Source organism: Eretmochelys imbricata, chromosome 17, assembly GCF_965152235.1.
Source record: "Eretmochelys imbricata isolate rEreImb1 chromosome 17, rEreImb1.hap1, whole genome shotgun sequence".
Taxonomy (NCBI): domain Eukaryota; kingdom Metazoa; phylum Chordata; order Testudines; family Cheloniidae; genus Eretmochelys; species Eretmochelys imbricata.
In genome coordinates, this window is record NC_135588.1 from 12,393,723 (window position 1) to 12,408,181 (window position 14,459).

General features: G+C 41.6%; 1 long non-coding RNA gene and 3 other non-coding genes across 8 annotated transcripts; all 4 read left to right on the plus strand.

The window, feature by feature from the left end:
* Positions 1-5,229: 5,229 nt before the first annotated feature.
* LOC144276540 (uncharacterized) lies at positions 5,230-9,303 on the plus strand. Of its 5 annotated transcripts, none has more exons than XR_013348266.1 (5): positions 5,230-5,248; positions 6,604-6,629; positions 7,342-7,567; positions 8,243-8,299; positions 9,113-9,303. It is a non-coding gene; the product is annotated as an uncharacterized LOC144276540 (long non-coding RNA). The 5 variants fall into 5 exon arrangements; XR_013348268.1 differs by lacking the exon at positions 5,230-5,248 and adding an exon at positions 5,372-5,389; XR_013348265.1 differs by lacking the exon at positions 5,230-5,248 and adding an exon at positions 5,549-5,644.
* On the plus strand, positions 6,463-6,533 carry LOC144276742 (small nucleolar RNA SNORD65). Its single transcript, XR_013348320.1, has one exon. It is a non-coding gene; the product is annotated as a small nucleolar RNA SNORD65 (small nucleolar RNA).
* LOC144276735 (small nucleolar RNA SNORD49) lies at positions 7,038-7,113 on the plus strand. The gene has a single exon (XR_013348313.1). It is a non-coding gene; the product is annotated as a small nucleolar RNA SNORD49 (small nucleolar RNA).
* LOC144276740 (small nucleolar RNA SNORD65) lies at positions 8,964-9,036 on the plus strand. Its single transcript, XR_013348318.1, has one exon. It is a non-coding gene; the product is annotated as a small nucleolar RNA SNORD65 (small nucleolar RNA).
* Positions 9,304-14,459: the final 5,156 nt, after the last annotated feature.

The window sequence follows — 14,459 nt, forward strand, 5'->3', positions numbered from 1 at the left end:
CCCTAATTGTGAGTGTAATGTAAGTGTATTATTAAAGGGACCATACAAAAGACTCCTCTAGAATTGACCTTGTGCCCATTTTTGCTTCTTTATGAAGTACAAAGAGGGTTTGAAAGGTATTTGCCAGTATCACATGCGTCAAGTCTGGTTTGGTTAGAGGACCCTGTCCGTTGTCTCAGATGGGGTGTGTATTGTTTTCTCTCACGTTCATTAAAAGTGGGTAATGAGTCTTTTTAACAAAGATATATCCTTTTTCCAAAATGTTAATTACTCAATGAAATTAAGCAGATGTTAACAAAAGACACAGGAAAAAGTATTAAGCAGATTTACTAAAAATCCTTCCTCTTCCCCTCCACCCCCCATTTTGCTTGGTTTTTTGCACTCTCTTGATTCTTGTTTGGTTGGCATTTCACTAGTTCTCAAGTCATTACTGTGTCGTCTGTGCAAGACAAATTAAATTAGTAACGTAAAAGGCAAGCTGGAGGGGAAAAAAATTAAGCCTGCAACATAATGAAGCAAAAAGCACATAACCAAAAAAGGAAAGGAAAAATGGGCACCTTTAAGTGATTAATGTTGATGATAAATGTTCAGATAGTGAATGTGAGAAATTTGACCTGTGTATGCCATTAGAATAAATGAAGTCTGTTCAAAGTCTCTCAGATTTGGGAATGAATATTCTGGTTTTGCCGTAGGACCTACACCAAGGAAGGGAAATGAGTATTCCTCAATTCTAAGTGAACTGTTATAGAAACACCTTAAGACTTTCTTTAGATCATTTCTTATGAAAGGAAAAAAACCTCTTAGTGAGTGGTTCAGGTGACTTGCATTCTGTTTCTCAAAAGAAATGGGCATGTGGCATTTTAGGCCTCAATTCTCCAAGCTGTCTGCATGGGCAAAACCAGGCCTTAGGACTTTAAAATCAAGATTTCCTTTCAGGTAAGTACATCCAATAACAGACAAGAGGAAGAAGAGAGCAACATTACATTATATTCTTTGCCTTGAATTGGAAAAAAAAAAAGTGAAAATATTTAAACCTTTATTTAAGCAGATATTGCTGATGTCTGTTGGCTTGGTCTTCTTCCAAATAAAAACTGCTAGAAATTACATTAACGTCCAATTTTACTGAAATTCTGTTGGGTAGTCATATTAAATCAGTTCCTGAAAAGGGCTTATTGCGGTACAGTCAGGACCCTAGCAATTACATAAATTAAGAGAAATATGTGATTATTTTAATATAGAGGCTGTGGGTGCATCAGTTAGTCCTTCATTGTCCTCTCTATATGGAGGTGAAAAACAAGTTAATCTGGATTAAACAACCTTTAGTTTTATTTCATGGTCCTGTAATTCAAACTCAAACTAATCATATGGTGTTTCAGTGCAAACTGGTATTCCCTTATGTCAAGGTTAAAGGAGACTTACTAGTTTCTGAGGCTTGGGTAAAGGGGTCTTGCAAATGATTTAAAATATTTGGGTTTGTAACCCTTTTTTTCTTTGGTGATGTATTTAAGAGGGCAGGAACTGTTGTCATGTTTGTACAGTGCCTAGTGCAATAAGGTTCAACCGGGTTGTGGCTTTTAAGACACTACCCTCAATATAAATGTTTTATAATACTAATTTGGGTTAGATGGTCAATGGTGGACGGTAGGAGGGGAGTTTAAGGTTCAATCAGCTAATGTGTTTTAAAATACTTTGTGTTTTGCTGGCATGTAGGAGCCTCACGCACACAGGGATCTCGTTTTGCTCTACATTGTACAAATACTTAACAAAAAGGCAGTCTGCTCCAAGGGGCCTACTACCTAAAGCTTGTTTACGCAGGGATGTTATGGAATAGCTCCCCATGTGGACACTGTTCTGGAATAAAAAAGTCACCTTATGCTGGAATAATTAGTGTGTGTCCAGAGGGGAATAATGCAGAATAGTGTCCCCATGGACAGCTATTCTAGAATAGCTTTTGCAGAATAAGTTATTCTGCAATAATTATTTCAGTCAATTTTCCTGTGTAGACAAGCCCTAAGTTAAAAATAGATCTGATCAGAAAAAGGTAAAATGTTTTGCAAAAAATGTTGAAAAATATTCAATTAGTTTAGTTTTTGAAAATTGAAATGATTTTTTTCATTTTGCTTTGTGAAAAAGTTCACTTTCTTTCCCCCATAAATGGTAGAGAAAGTAGGGGAAACTACTTTCTTTCATTTTACTTCTTCCTCACAATCCAAAAAAAGGGTGGGAGGAGTTGAGTAAAGTTTTTAAAACAAAAAAAAAAAGTGAGTGGATTCCCCACCCCCAAAAATCAAGATTTTTGTCAATTTTTCACGTAGAAATGTCATTGAAATATGAGGAAATTCAATTAAAATTTGTCCACAAAAAATGTTATCACAACCCCATTTTTCAATGAAAAAAATTCAACCCAGCTCATGTTAAAATATATTAATGTACTAAAAATGCACATTTTGTATTGCAGTCTAGATAAGCTTTTGAGTGAGGCTCATGAGAGACCTTAATGATTCACTGAAGCTGTGTCCTTTTTCTTTGCCAAGTAGAATCTGAAGATTTAGGTCTGCTCTACACAACAGTGTTAGGTCGACGCAAGGTAGCTTACATCAATCTAACTGGAAGTGTCTACGTAAATTTCACTTCGACTGATGTTGTTTCCCTGCTAGGCTGACTTAATAACTCCACCTATACAAGCAGCATAGAGTCAAGGTCAATGTAGTTAGGTTGACCCAGCATCAGTGTAGACACTGCGTTGTTTGTCAAGTGTTACTGGCTTTCAGGAGCCATCTCACAATGCCCCACGCTGACAGGACAATCGATACAATTGCTCCCGGTGAGGATGTGTACTGCCAACATAAGGAGCAAAGTGTAGACACATACAAGCAATGTAATTACTGTGGTGGCTGTATGCCAATGTAAGATAGGTTGACTTAATTTTTAGTGCAGACGTATTGCAAAACTTCAGCAGAGATGTGTGTGTGTGTGAGGAAAAGCCCTTCAAGCAACGGGTGAATAAAAACCAACTGGTTCATAGCCTGAATGATTGCAGTGGAGAAAAGCACACACTGGTAGATTGTAGGATGCCTCAGGTCAGCAGCTGTGTTCTGTACAGATCACGATATTCTGATATTACCTAATAAAACACTGTGCAGAAAATTAGCCCAGGGTCTAGCAGGCTCATCTCAAACTCTATATGCAGTGTGGATGCCAGGGGAGGGGGACAGTGCCACAGTGAGTTGGTTATGCCATGTCTGGGAGAACCTGCGGGGCGTACATTGTGGGACTTTAGGTAGGTAAAGGGATAGAAAGTCTTTCATCTGACTGCTGGTTTGAATACAGCCTAGGTCATAGTGACTGATTTAGTTGTTACAATTTAATGGGTGTTCAATGGTCTCGGTACAGTTCTCAATACAGGGCCCTGTATGTCACAAAAACTCTTGAAGCTGGGTTACTCTTGGTTCTAGGAGTCTGACAGAAATGGGTGTAAGGCCTGATGATGGGTCATGTAAGTATTCACCTTTTATCAAAGGTGAATTCCAGGAACTGTGTGCCCTGCTACATATTGTTATGAAGAGGATGGTGATTAATTGTAATGGGCTTAATTCTGTAGCTACGGAGATTTAGGCTGATAGATAACAAGGAGAACTTTCTACCTACAAGGGTTGTTAAGATCTGACATAGGCTTCCAAGGAAATTGTGAAGGATTTTAAGGACATGTTGAACAGGTACCTGACATTTATGGTCTGGGTTTACTTAGTCCTGCGTCAGTTCAGAGGCCTAGACTTCATGTAATTTTGGGGTCCCTTCCAGCCCAATGTTTCTATGTGATCAATCAGATTTCTAGACTTTTAACACTAAAAATAATTACATCCATCCCTCTATCTTATAGCCGCAGGTTGCCTATACCCTACAAAGTATAAATAGCCCCATGATCCCCTTCTCCCTGTAGATAGCCCTAGGGAACTGTGACGTTTTCTTGGCACCCAGGTTTGTAAATCACCTTGGTATCTCCCCTACCCCTACCCTGCCTCAGCAAGAGAAAGATTTGCTGGTTATAAACTGGATGTCTGCTCCCTGTCACTCCAGTCTGTTAGCTACCCCAAACAATGTTCTCAGATGCAGTCAGCATTTACTTTGCCTTGCAGTTTAACTAGGTCTATACTGGTCCCCAAGCCATGTTGAAAAGCATTCCCCTGTAGCATCCACCTCCTGTCACTAGCCGCTCACAGAAAATACCATGTATGCTACCTCCAAGGAGAGAGTGTACACACCTGCTTTCTTGATTCGACCAAGAAGACGCATCCTATGTAACATCACAGCACTGAGATGATTTTATAGTAAAAACAGAATATGTCTTAGCAAAGACCAGAGATTCTCAGATTCAAGTAATAACTGAGTGTGAATAATGGAAACAGTGCTGGTCACAAATAAGACAAAACACAATAATATGCTTACAAGAGACTGAACATAACTTTAGCAGGCTACAAGCCCTGTCTAAAGAAAGTTGCTCAGGGTTACTAACCTTCCCCCTTTCCCCTCCCCACTGGGTTCAGGATTCAACTTTCATGGGGGGTAAAAAATGTTGTCCTTTTCGCTCCCTTAGCCATTGACAACTGAATGTTTCTTTTTCCTTCTTCTCACAGACCAGTAAACCTTTGAAATGTATCCTTTTGATGTGTACACTCTGACAAGATTCTCCGGCCTGCTGCTTTCTCGTTTACCTCAGGTGCAAATGAACTCCTATTGTATTTGACGTATCCTACTTAATTTATGTCCGAGATCTAGGTAGAGAGGGAAATTAACATTTCTGTTGTTTGGGGAAAACATTTATCAACAGCTGCCTGGTTGCATGATTTAAAGATATTTTTAGCACATGCTGGTACATCAAGGCTCAGGATGGTCAGGATGCTATATGCTTTCCTCTGATATCCCCCAGGACAGTCTTGGTAGATCATTCTAGGTCAGCACTGTGAGAGGTGCAGTGAGTGTGTCAGGCCTGAAGAGGGTTGCTGACAGAATCGTGAGCCGCCAGGGGGCCTCCTGAGCTCTGCAACTGTCCGCTCTGCAGAGTGAGACCCTCGGTCCCTTCCAAGGGCAAGGCAGACGAGCTCATGTTTGCTCCCCCCGTATCCTGCGAGCGCGATGGTACGTTCCACTAGCGCTTGACGGCCTACGATGAGCCTCCCCTCCCCCGCAGGATGGTACATTCCAACCCCTTAAAAGCCGCCGCCCGGTCGCTTCTCGCTCTCTCTCGCCGGTACGTTGCGCGGGAAGGGGACCGGCTGAGGGGGGCAGCGGCTCGGGGGCGGGCCCGCGCCGGGAAAGCGGGGCGTGGGGCTGGGACCCTCGTGCACTACCCTGGGGGCAGCGGGGTGCCTGTCTCCTCGCCTCGTGCTCGGTGCGGGCGGATGGGCTCGCGGCAGCCGGGCCTGAGGGGAGCCCGTTGGGGACGGAGCGCGCGTGCGGCGGGCGGGAGCCGCTGGCTCCAGCGGGGAGGGGGCGAGGCTGCGCGCGCTGCGGGGAGGGGGCAGGGCCCGGGCCCGGGCCCGGGGCTGCTGCTGGGGACTGACGGGGCCGCCGTGTGTTTGTCTCGCAAGCTGGGTGACCTGCGTGGCCCCGAGGCGCCGGGGGGAAGAGGGCAGCGGCGGCCGAGGTAAGATGGCGCTTGCCCCTTGCAGCCGGGCTGGGGAGGCGCCCTGCCCGGGGGCCTGGCGGCGTCCATGGGGTTGTGCCCGCCCTGCTTCGCTGTGGGGCTCGGGACCCCCTTGTCCCTTAACACGGGGTCACAAGGGGGGGGAGAGACTGAGACTCGCTGCCGCAGTGTGACTCCCTTGTGTAAGGGGCCGGCTCGGGAATGAACCGCAGAGGGAGGGGAACGAGAGGTGTCTTCGAAAGACGGGCTCACGATTTCTAAATTCAGCTCTGGTCTCTACCCCTTTTTCCTTCAGCAGGCCTCATAGGTGACCGAAACAAAATGTTCTCGTCGGCATCAAGCGTAGAACCTGAGCAGGGAGTGGAAGGGATGATCAGACTCAGCCAGTGGCGTTTGTGCCCCACATTGTTTAAAACTTTTTTTGTGAAAGACACCCATGCTGGATATTAAGGGCTGAGAAGTTGGAGTAAGATCTGCAGCTCTGCGCTCCTCCAATCAGAAATAGGAATACAAGATTTAATTTCCTTAATAGTTCTCAGGCTAAAAAAAAGTTTGCCTAGTGAGCAGACTACAAAACTTCTCAATCATTGTAGCAGTGGTTATAGTTCTGGATTCTGCAGTGCAGCTAAATTCAGAAACTGAAGTTATGGCTAACGGATAGCAAGCTGTAATAAGGGAATTACTGAACTTTAGAGACAGTGGATTCATGATTGGGCAATTTTTTTGCAGATAATTACGTGCAAAAATCTAGAGTCTTAAAGCTCATTTTGAAAGCCGTATTTTAATAATCCTATAGAATTGGACAAATCAAAGGTGCATAATGATGAAATAAACCGAAAATAGCTGGAATTACCGACAGATTGTTGGTGGTGAGAAGGTTTTTCTGAATAAACCTACAAAATATCCTTTGTATAAAACTGTAATATTGTCATATAATAATTGATATTTCCTCTTTTTAGGGAAAAATGGTGTCTTGAAGTATAAGGTAAGCTTTATTTTTGCACTAACTTGTATAAATTCTTAAGCCATTTTACTTACATATTGACAAACTCTAAAGTTGAAATATGGCAGTCCCATTCATTCACTTCTGGATGTGGGGGGGACAGACTCTGGTTAGGCGTTTGACTAGTAGTGCACCATTTGGACCTGGATTAATGCAAAAGGAAAAGCTGATAAAGATTTTTTTGGAGCTGCTCCATGAGGGTTGAAATAGAAGCACTTTGGTAATTTACAGGTGAATACTCCAATCTAATGCTGATCCTTGGATTTGATTAAGTTACTGATTTGATCAGCTAATGCCTTGCAACTTACTCCTAGTCAAGGGGAAAGTTAGAGCAAAATTTGCAAGTTTTGGGCTTGTGTTAATTGCTTATCTAAACCAACAAAAAGCTGTTGATATGATGATACCCTTGAATAGGAAGTGCCGTCAGATGCGAGAACTGACGATAACCTTCTCAACTTGTCTGAAATACAGCTATATGTATATTGAATTAAAGTTGTCTGGAGGCCTGTATGCTAGAACTTGGCTGTTTGTGATATGCTAAAATGACATTAGTACTAGGAGCCAAAAGACAATCAGGCATGCAGTTTATCTGAAGACTGGCTCTTCCATGCTTGCTGTTGTCACTCCAGCCTCGATCTACTCAGGGCATCATGTAATGTCCATTTTTGTTCTCTTGTTTCCATTTACTCTGCAGAATCTGTAGACTTCGATATTTCAGAGGAGTGAGATGCCTACGGGAGAGGTGGAAAGCAGCTCCCTTGAGCTGTGGTGGGCCTTGGACCAGACCTAATCTGGGTGGAAAGGAGAACTTGGGTCATGGCTTACCAAGACTTGGTGGAAAAGTGGAGCCTTCTATTCTTCAGACCCTCTTAATGCACAGATTCAAGGTCAAGAGCTGAAACTGGATATTGCATAATTATGTACGTTGTGACAGACCATCCTGTCCCCACAATACCTGGGCATCCACCACAGGAGGCAGATTTCTCCTGCTCTCTCCCCTCGCACTTGCTTATAGCTTAAAGTGTGCAAGGTGTCTGTAATATTTCACTAGCTTAATAGAAGACATGTAAGGGTTCTGTTCTACATAAGAATAGCTTCTAGTGAAATTCAGCTGTACAGTTCTCTACCAGTCCACTGCTGCCATATATTAATGTAGTCATTCAGGAATCTGGACAGAAAAATTGCCTCTCCCACCATCTGTTGTCATTCCAGATCACTTGTCTGTGGGTACTTTTTTTCCTTTTACAGTAGCATCACATTTCAGCAGGAAAGATTGAATCCTGTATATAGTTTCTAAACTGTTTACACATGTACATCCTTAGAAATCAGAAAATAAAATTAGGTCAGGCAACTCTTAATCACATCCCTTGTGAGTTTAGACCTTCAGTTTTGTAACTAATCTGCTTCCCTCCCCTCTGAGTGAACTCTCAATTTTCCCTTCTTTACTAAACCTCTACCCCATAATGAGTCTTAGTTCACAGAACCAATGTGTTTAGACATCACTAGCAGCTTCCTCTGCAACCTGTCCTTTATCCTTTTAATGTTGGTTCGGAAACTTGTGTGTTACAGCATTTTTTTTTTCCAAAAAATATCAGGGAAGTTAAATGAGATTCCTGCAGTAAAGAAAATACAGCACTAGAAAGTCTTTTTGGGTGAGTTTGAATACAAATATATTTTGCTTTCCACCAACTCTGTAAAACTTTTTTCATGAGTAATGTACCTGAATGTATGGATGCTAGATATCTAAACTGTATTAAATTCATTCACCTAAATTTTAACATTAGCTTTAATATCTTACATGTTGTGTTCATAAACTTTAAATGAGAAATTGTCAGCTACACTTTCTATTCAATTTAGATTCTAGGGGGCATAGTTGATTAGCAGACTCAGTGTGATACCACCTTTTCTAAAAACATACTGATGCAGTGCTAGGTTAAACTTTAATGGCTAAAAAAGTTAACCACTGATATGCTTGATGATGTACAAGAGAGTTGTCCCTGCATCATAATATTTGTTCACTGAAATCTTATCAAGTGCAAATGAGTGAATAATACTGAGGCATTGGTGAACTGGAGGTGAAAGCCCATGTGGTTAAGTGTGGGGGGGGGGAAAAAAGGGCCAAAAATGTCTTACCACTTAATTTAAATTCTCAGCCATCAAATCCCAATGGTGATTGAACCTGATGATACTCTAAACAAAAAACCTTAGAGCCATGTTTGTAACTTTTTTCATCACTTCAAACATTGTAGGTTTCAGTGATAATCCTGGAATTTTGTATAGATATTTACAAATGTGTACCATTCAGTACAAGATATCAAATGATGAAATTCACCAAAAATAGCTGGAATTACCGGCAGATTGACTAGTGGTGAGCAAAGGTTTTCTGAAGACATCTTGTATACTAATGAATTGGTTGGGTAGAAGTTCACATTGCACTGTAACCTATTTGTCATATTGTGTTGCAGGTGTCCATATTGCAGACCCAACAGGCTTGCAATAGAAGAACATCCAAATGAGCCTGAGAATTAGCAACTCTTCTTTTTTTTTTTTTTTTTTTTTTTTTTTTGTGAGCACTACCAAATGTGTCTGCTCACTCTTTTACAAGTAAAAGATGCGTACTGTTGAGTGCACAAATTAAAATGTTCAAATCATTGTACTCTTGGTCTTTATTTCAAATAACTTGCATAACCGAAACTCATTGTTTATAATAGAAAATACCCCTTTATATACTTTAAAATACAGCATTGTTTACACAAACAGATTGGGGAAAAAAAACAGCACTAAACATAAGGCAGGGGTTCTCAAACTGGGGGTTGGGACCCCTCGGGGTTGCGAGGTTATTACAGCGGGGGGGGGGTCATGACCTGTCACCTCCACCCCAAACTCTGCTTCGCCTCCAACATTTACAATGCTGTTAAATTAAAAACCCTTTTTAATAGATTTATAAAGGGGGTTGCACTCAGAGATTTGCTATGTGAAAGGGGTCACTAGTACAAAAGTTTGAGAATCACCGCTCTAAGGTAATACAAATAAACTTTGTAACTAGAACATACTGGATTTTTGACTCTTTGCTTAGTTTAAACACAATTACTTTTTTAAAACACTACTTGTAGCTGGACTGTTTCCTTTAAAGAGTGCTCATCCTTTAAGCTAAAGTAGTGTTAATGAAACATTCCTCAAATATAGTCCAGGGAGTTGGGAAGGGGACACTTCACTTGTTCTCAGTTACAGAATCTGAATTTTCTGATCATGTGATGTAATTCTAACTTTAAAGGAGAGAATGTCTTGTTGACCCAGCTTCTGTTGGAGAAAGACAGGTAGTTGTGAAGAGCTCTGTAAACTTGAAAATTTGTCTCCCAACAGAAGCTGGTCCAATTAGGGATGTTACTTCACCCGCCTCTTTAACACCCACAACTGCAACACTGCATATAACTTTAAATGACTGATTGTTCCTGCAATGACCCTTTAGTTAGAGCAAGTAAGATGTAAAATGTGCTGAATGCACAACAGTCTCTTCATACCTAGCTGCTGCCCTTCATTTTTTACTGATTTCTTTAAATATTTAAAAGAGGAAATCTTCCTATGTGTTATAGATGTATATCTCAATCTTTGATGTGGGCAGCTCATTGAATGATTGATACATTGCTCAATCATCCAAAACACCAGGTGATTAACAAGGTTTTGTAGACAGGTGTAAAAGTTTGAGCTCCAATAGGACTTTCAAGCAAGTAATTCTACAGCAAACAAAATTGAAAGAAGTGTTTCTGTATCACCACCCTCTTTGGCCTTAAACTGCAGGGTCTCTGGAAAAAATAGATGCTGAAGATCTCCTGTATACAGTAGGATTTGCAGAAGTAGCAGGGGCAGGGTAGCATTCCAGTCAGAATTGTGTATATTGCAGACAAATACTAATTTTGAACAACTGGTTAACAAATTTTGAAAGCTGTAAAGGAAATGCCCGCAAGATGTGAGGCCTGTGAAGTAGCATGCTTGGATGTAATGAAAATGGCATAGGAAGAAGCCACATCTCTTCACCTGTTAAGGAGACTGTTTTCTAGTGAGATGTGCACAGCACTTGGAATCCAGGGGGCTGAGCTCTGACATTTAGCCACTCTTTGTAGGGTAAGGCAACATTTCAGGTTTAATATTTGGCATCAAAGTTCCTTTCCTATAAGTTTGAAGTACCGGTTTCCTCCTTGTGTCCAATAGTTGTCAATGTCTACGTGTTAATAGGTTTTTATAAGCAAATAGCTTATATTTGTATTTTTTACTATCTCAGTTCATTTATGGGGTTTGGAATGAAAGGGTTCATAAGCTTAAATTTCAGCTATAACTGGTGTGCCTGTTTAGGAACTTGGGGCCAGACAGGCCTGCTCATTAATGAGATGCAGCTGAGGGGGCAGGAGCAGGTGTTCCCTATAAGGAGTCAGGTTGTCATTAAGGAAGGGGAAGCAAGAGTCATGGAAGGGGAGACAGTGGGAAACTGCTGTGGAAAAAGGAACCTTGTGGGAGACAGTACTCAGCTAAAACTGCAAGCACCCTGCAGAGCCCAGGAACACCAAGCATGCAGAAGGGGTGCCTAAGAAAGGGGCTGAATTTAAGTTTGTTTACTAAAGACATGGTGAGACTATTGTTGAAGGTCAGCATGATGGTGGCAGAAGATTCCCTGTTTATGATTCCTAGTCTGTTGGACATTTTCAGATTTGGACTATGAGGAGTTTATCTTTGGGTTTGGAAGACTTAAGTGGGTCTTAATAGCCCAAAGACATGTTACCAAAATGCAGAATCTGTGAAGTTCCCTGCTCAAGAGCCTGAGGGAGAAACTGAGGCAGAGCACTGCAGTGCCTGATCTTGCTCTAAGGAGCTGATATGTGATGGTGTCATGTTCTGTCAGCAAACAGTGGTCAATGATCCTACTAACTGAAAGACAATCTACTTCAGGCCACCTGTCCTAGCTCTGACTGAGATGGATACAACTGCCTAGGTAGAAAATGGGTAACATTCACTTCCAGTCAGTGGACAACCTAGAGGAGACTCTGTCCAACTTACCCATGTTCTTTATTATTGGTAAGCATTTATATATTACACTTGTTCAGTTCTGTGTGAACATAACTAATCCCTGCCCTGGACTGCAAACTAAAATGCAAAAAGTGAAGGGGTAGCACCTGTGGATTTAGTATAAAAGTGAACCGTATGATGAATTGGCACAATTTTGTTCATTTTGACTTTGTTACAACCCTTGTGCAGGGAAAGTAAATAGAGTATCTGAGTCTGAGATCAACTTTGCTAATGGCTAAAAAGCCAGGATTCTAGTAATAGAGAAACTTCATGTCTGCTGTCAGAGGGGTAGCCATGTTAGTCTGTATCCACAAAAACAACGAGGAATCTGGTGGCACTCATGTCTGCTATTCGATATGCTACCACACCAGTATCTGGTTTTACTGTATAAAGGTGGGGTATTAAAGATTACTTCATTATAATCTCTTTTGGTTTTGAACATGTTTGCTGAGGCTTTGGAACTAGCCACTTAACACCACTGAAAAATTACTGAAGAAGTTTGCCCACTTGGTGTCACTATGGGAGAGATTTTAAATTTAGTTTGCTTTTGCTAATATTGGCCTCCTGTAGTGCTGATTTTTTTTTATCAAAAAAAAAAAATTGTTAAAGATACTTTGCAAGAATTTGGACCTTGTTACTAGCAATATAGAAACCAAGCTGACTGTAGATATATTCAGCTAATTTAAGGAGATGCTCATGTATTCATAGACCAGAGACTCCAGCTGGTAGGGGCAGAAGCAGTCACAGTGGGACGCACTCTGGGGAAGGGAGAAAATTGGGCCCAGCCAGAGCTCCCCTCCCTTTAGCATCCCCTGGACCCAGAACTGTTCAGGGGAGACCCCCAAACTTGGAAGGCACTGGAACCTGGGTGGTTCCCAAAATCAACATGGGGCAGGGATGAAAACTGTAGAGGAGCCAGCCACAGACACTAGTTGGTAGTGGCAAAAATAGCCAAATCAAGGACTGCTGCACTGAGGGGACAGAGGTAAAATGGAGCCTAGCTGGGGCCACTCCTCTCCCTTCCCTGTGAGCTTAGGAGAAAACTGCAGAAAGGAGCCCGCCAGAGTCTCTAGCTGGTAGGGGCAGAAGCAGCCAAAGCACAGAGCTCTGGACATTGAGAACTTTCTGCAGTTCTGACTGGCCTTTCTCTGCTCTGTGCTGTGTGCTCCAAGCCTCTCCCTCCCTCCCAATCTCTTCACTCCACCCTGGCCCCCTCACCCTCTCTTCCCTTTTCCTTACATATAGCTGATCCCCCGCCTCCTAACTAGCAAAACCCATTTAGAAAAAAAAATTAGAACTAACCTGCCATTTGCTGCCATCATATTGTTAACTCTGTTGTTATGTTCTATCCCTTTCCCCATCCCCTGGGTTTTGTCTATTTAGATTGTAAGCTCTTTGGGGCAGGGCCATCTGCTAGTCTGTTTGTACAGCACCTAGCACAATGGCGCCCCACTCTTGGTTGATGCTTATGCACTACTATAAAAAACACGATTAATAATAACAGCATGGGGTCACTGCCTGTGAAAGGACTTCAAACTACACGCAGCAGTCCATTCCAGTGGTGTCGTCGCAGCTCCTACCTTGAAGTAGTATTAACAAACACCAAATATACGGTTTCCATGGTTTCCAACATCCGCACCCCCTCATAAAAATAGTTCCAGCACCCCTGACTCACTTCGCCTATCTCTGAAATGGGGATACCGCCGGCCTGTAAAATGACAACACTTGTCTACTTGGTTGTGGTGTACAATTTTTGTAAAAGAATTATTTTTGGTGATAGTGCCTATAGGCCCTAATGAAGATCAAGGCCTCCTGCTAGGCACTGTATAACACAGAATAAGAGTCCCTACCCGAAAAAGCTTGTACTGTATTTTAAATAGACAAGTGGGAGGGGAAAGAAGATGTAAACATGAAGTGCCTTTTGTCAGAACGCTTACAACCCCAAATCATACCTAGAAAATCAAAATGGGCTGAGATGCAGATAAAATTGTTGCTTGAGAGAATTTTTATAACAATACGATCTTCATCTGATCACTTCCATGATTTGTTTTATAGCAAAGGAGGTGGATCTGTAGGAGTGATTTGAATGACAATCACTTAGACCAGGATTTGAAGGAAATCCATATTCGAAAGAAACTACTGAGGCCATCTGGGAGGTAGGTTGTAATTCCCTAAACAACCAGTTTTTGTACAGCGTGAGGAACAGTTAATATAAAAAATAATCTTTGTTTTTTTCTAACCCCTGTTCAGCCAAAACTTTTATCTGAATCATGAGTTTCTTGTGCATCACAAGCTGGTTGGCCCCCTACCTTTCACGTTAACCTGTTTTGCTAAATGTTTTTGATGTCCCTAAAACATTGTAGTTGTACTCTTTTTTAAATGGTCATTTAAATGATTTTTTTACGTAGATCTTTGTTCTTTGTTATCCCATTTCTTATTTTCTCAAATGGACAGAATAAGTATAAAGCTCCAATGTTGTGAAAGCTTTCGTCCATTGGAACTACTCACATAATTAAAGTTCACCACATACCTAAATCTTTGCAGGATTGGGGCTTACATTTTTAAATCTTATTTGTAATCCAGCGAGGGTACAGAACGTAGTCTGTGCTGAAAAAATATATCAATATTGTATGTGAACCCAGGAAGCACATATACAAATATTTTGAAAAGTCAGCATGTTTCTGTAAGCTACAATAAATAACAAAGTGAAACTATATTCTTGCTGGTACAAAAGAAGTGGCATAGCTATGCAAC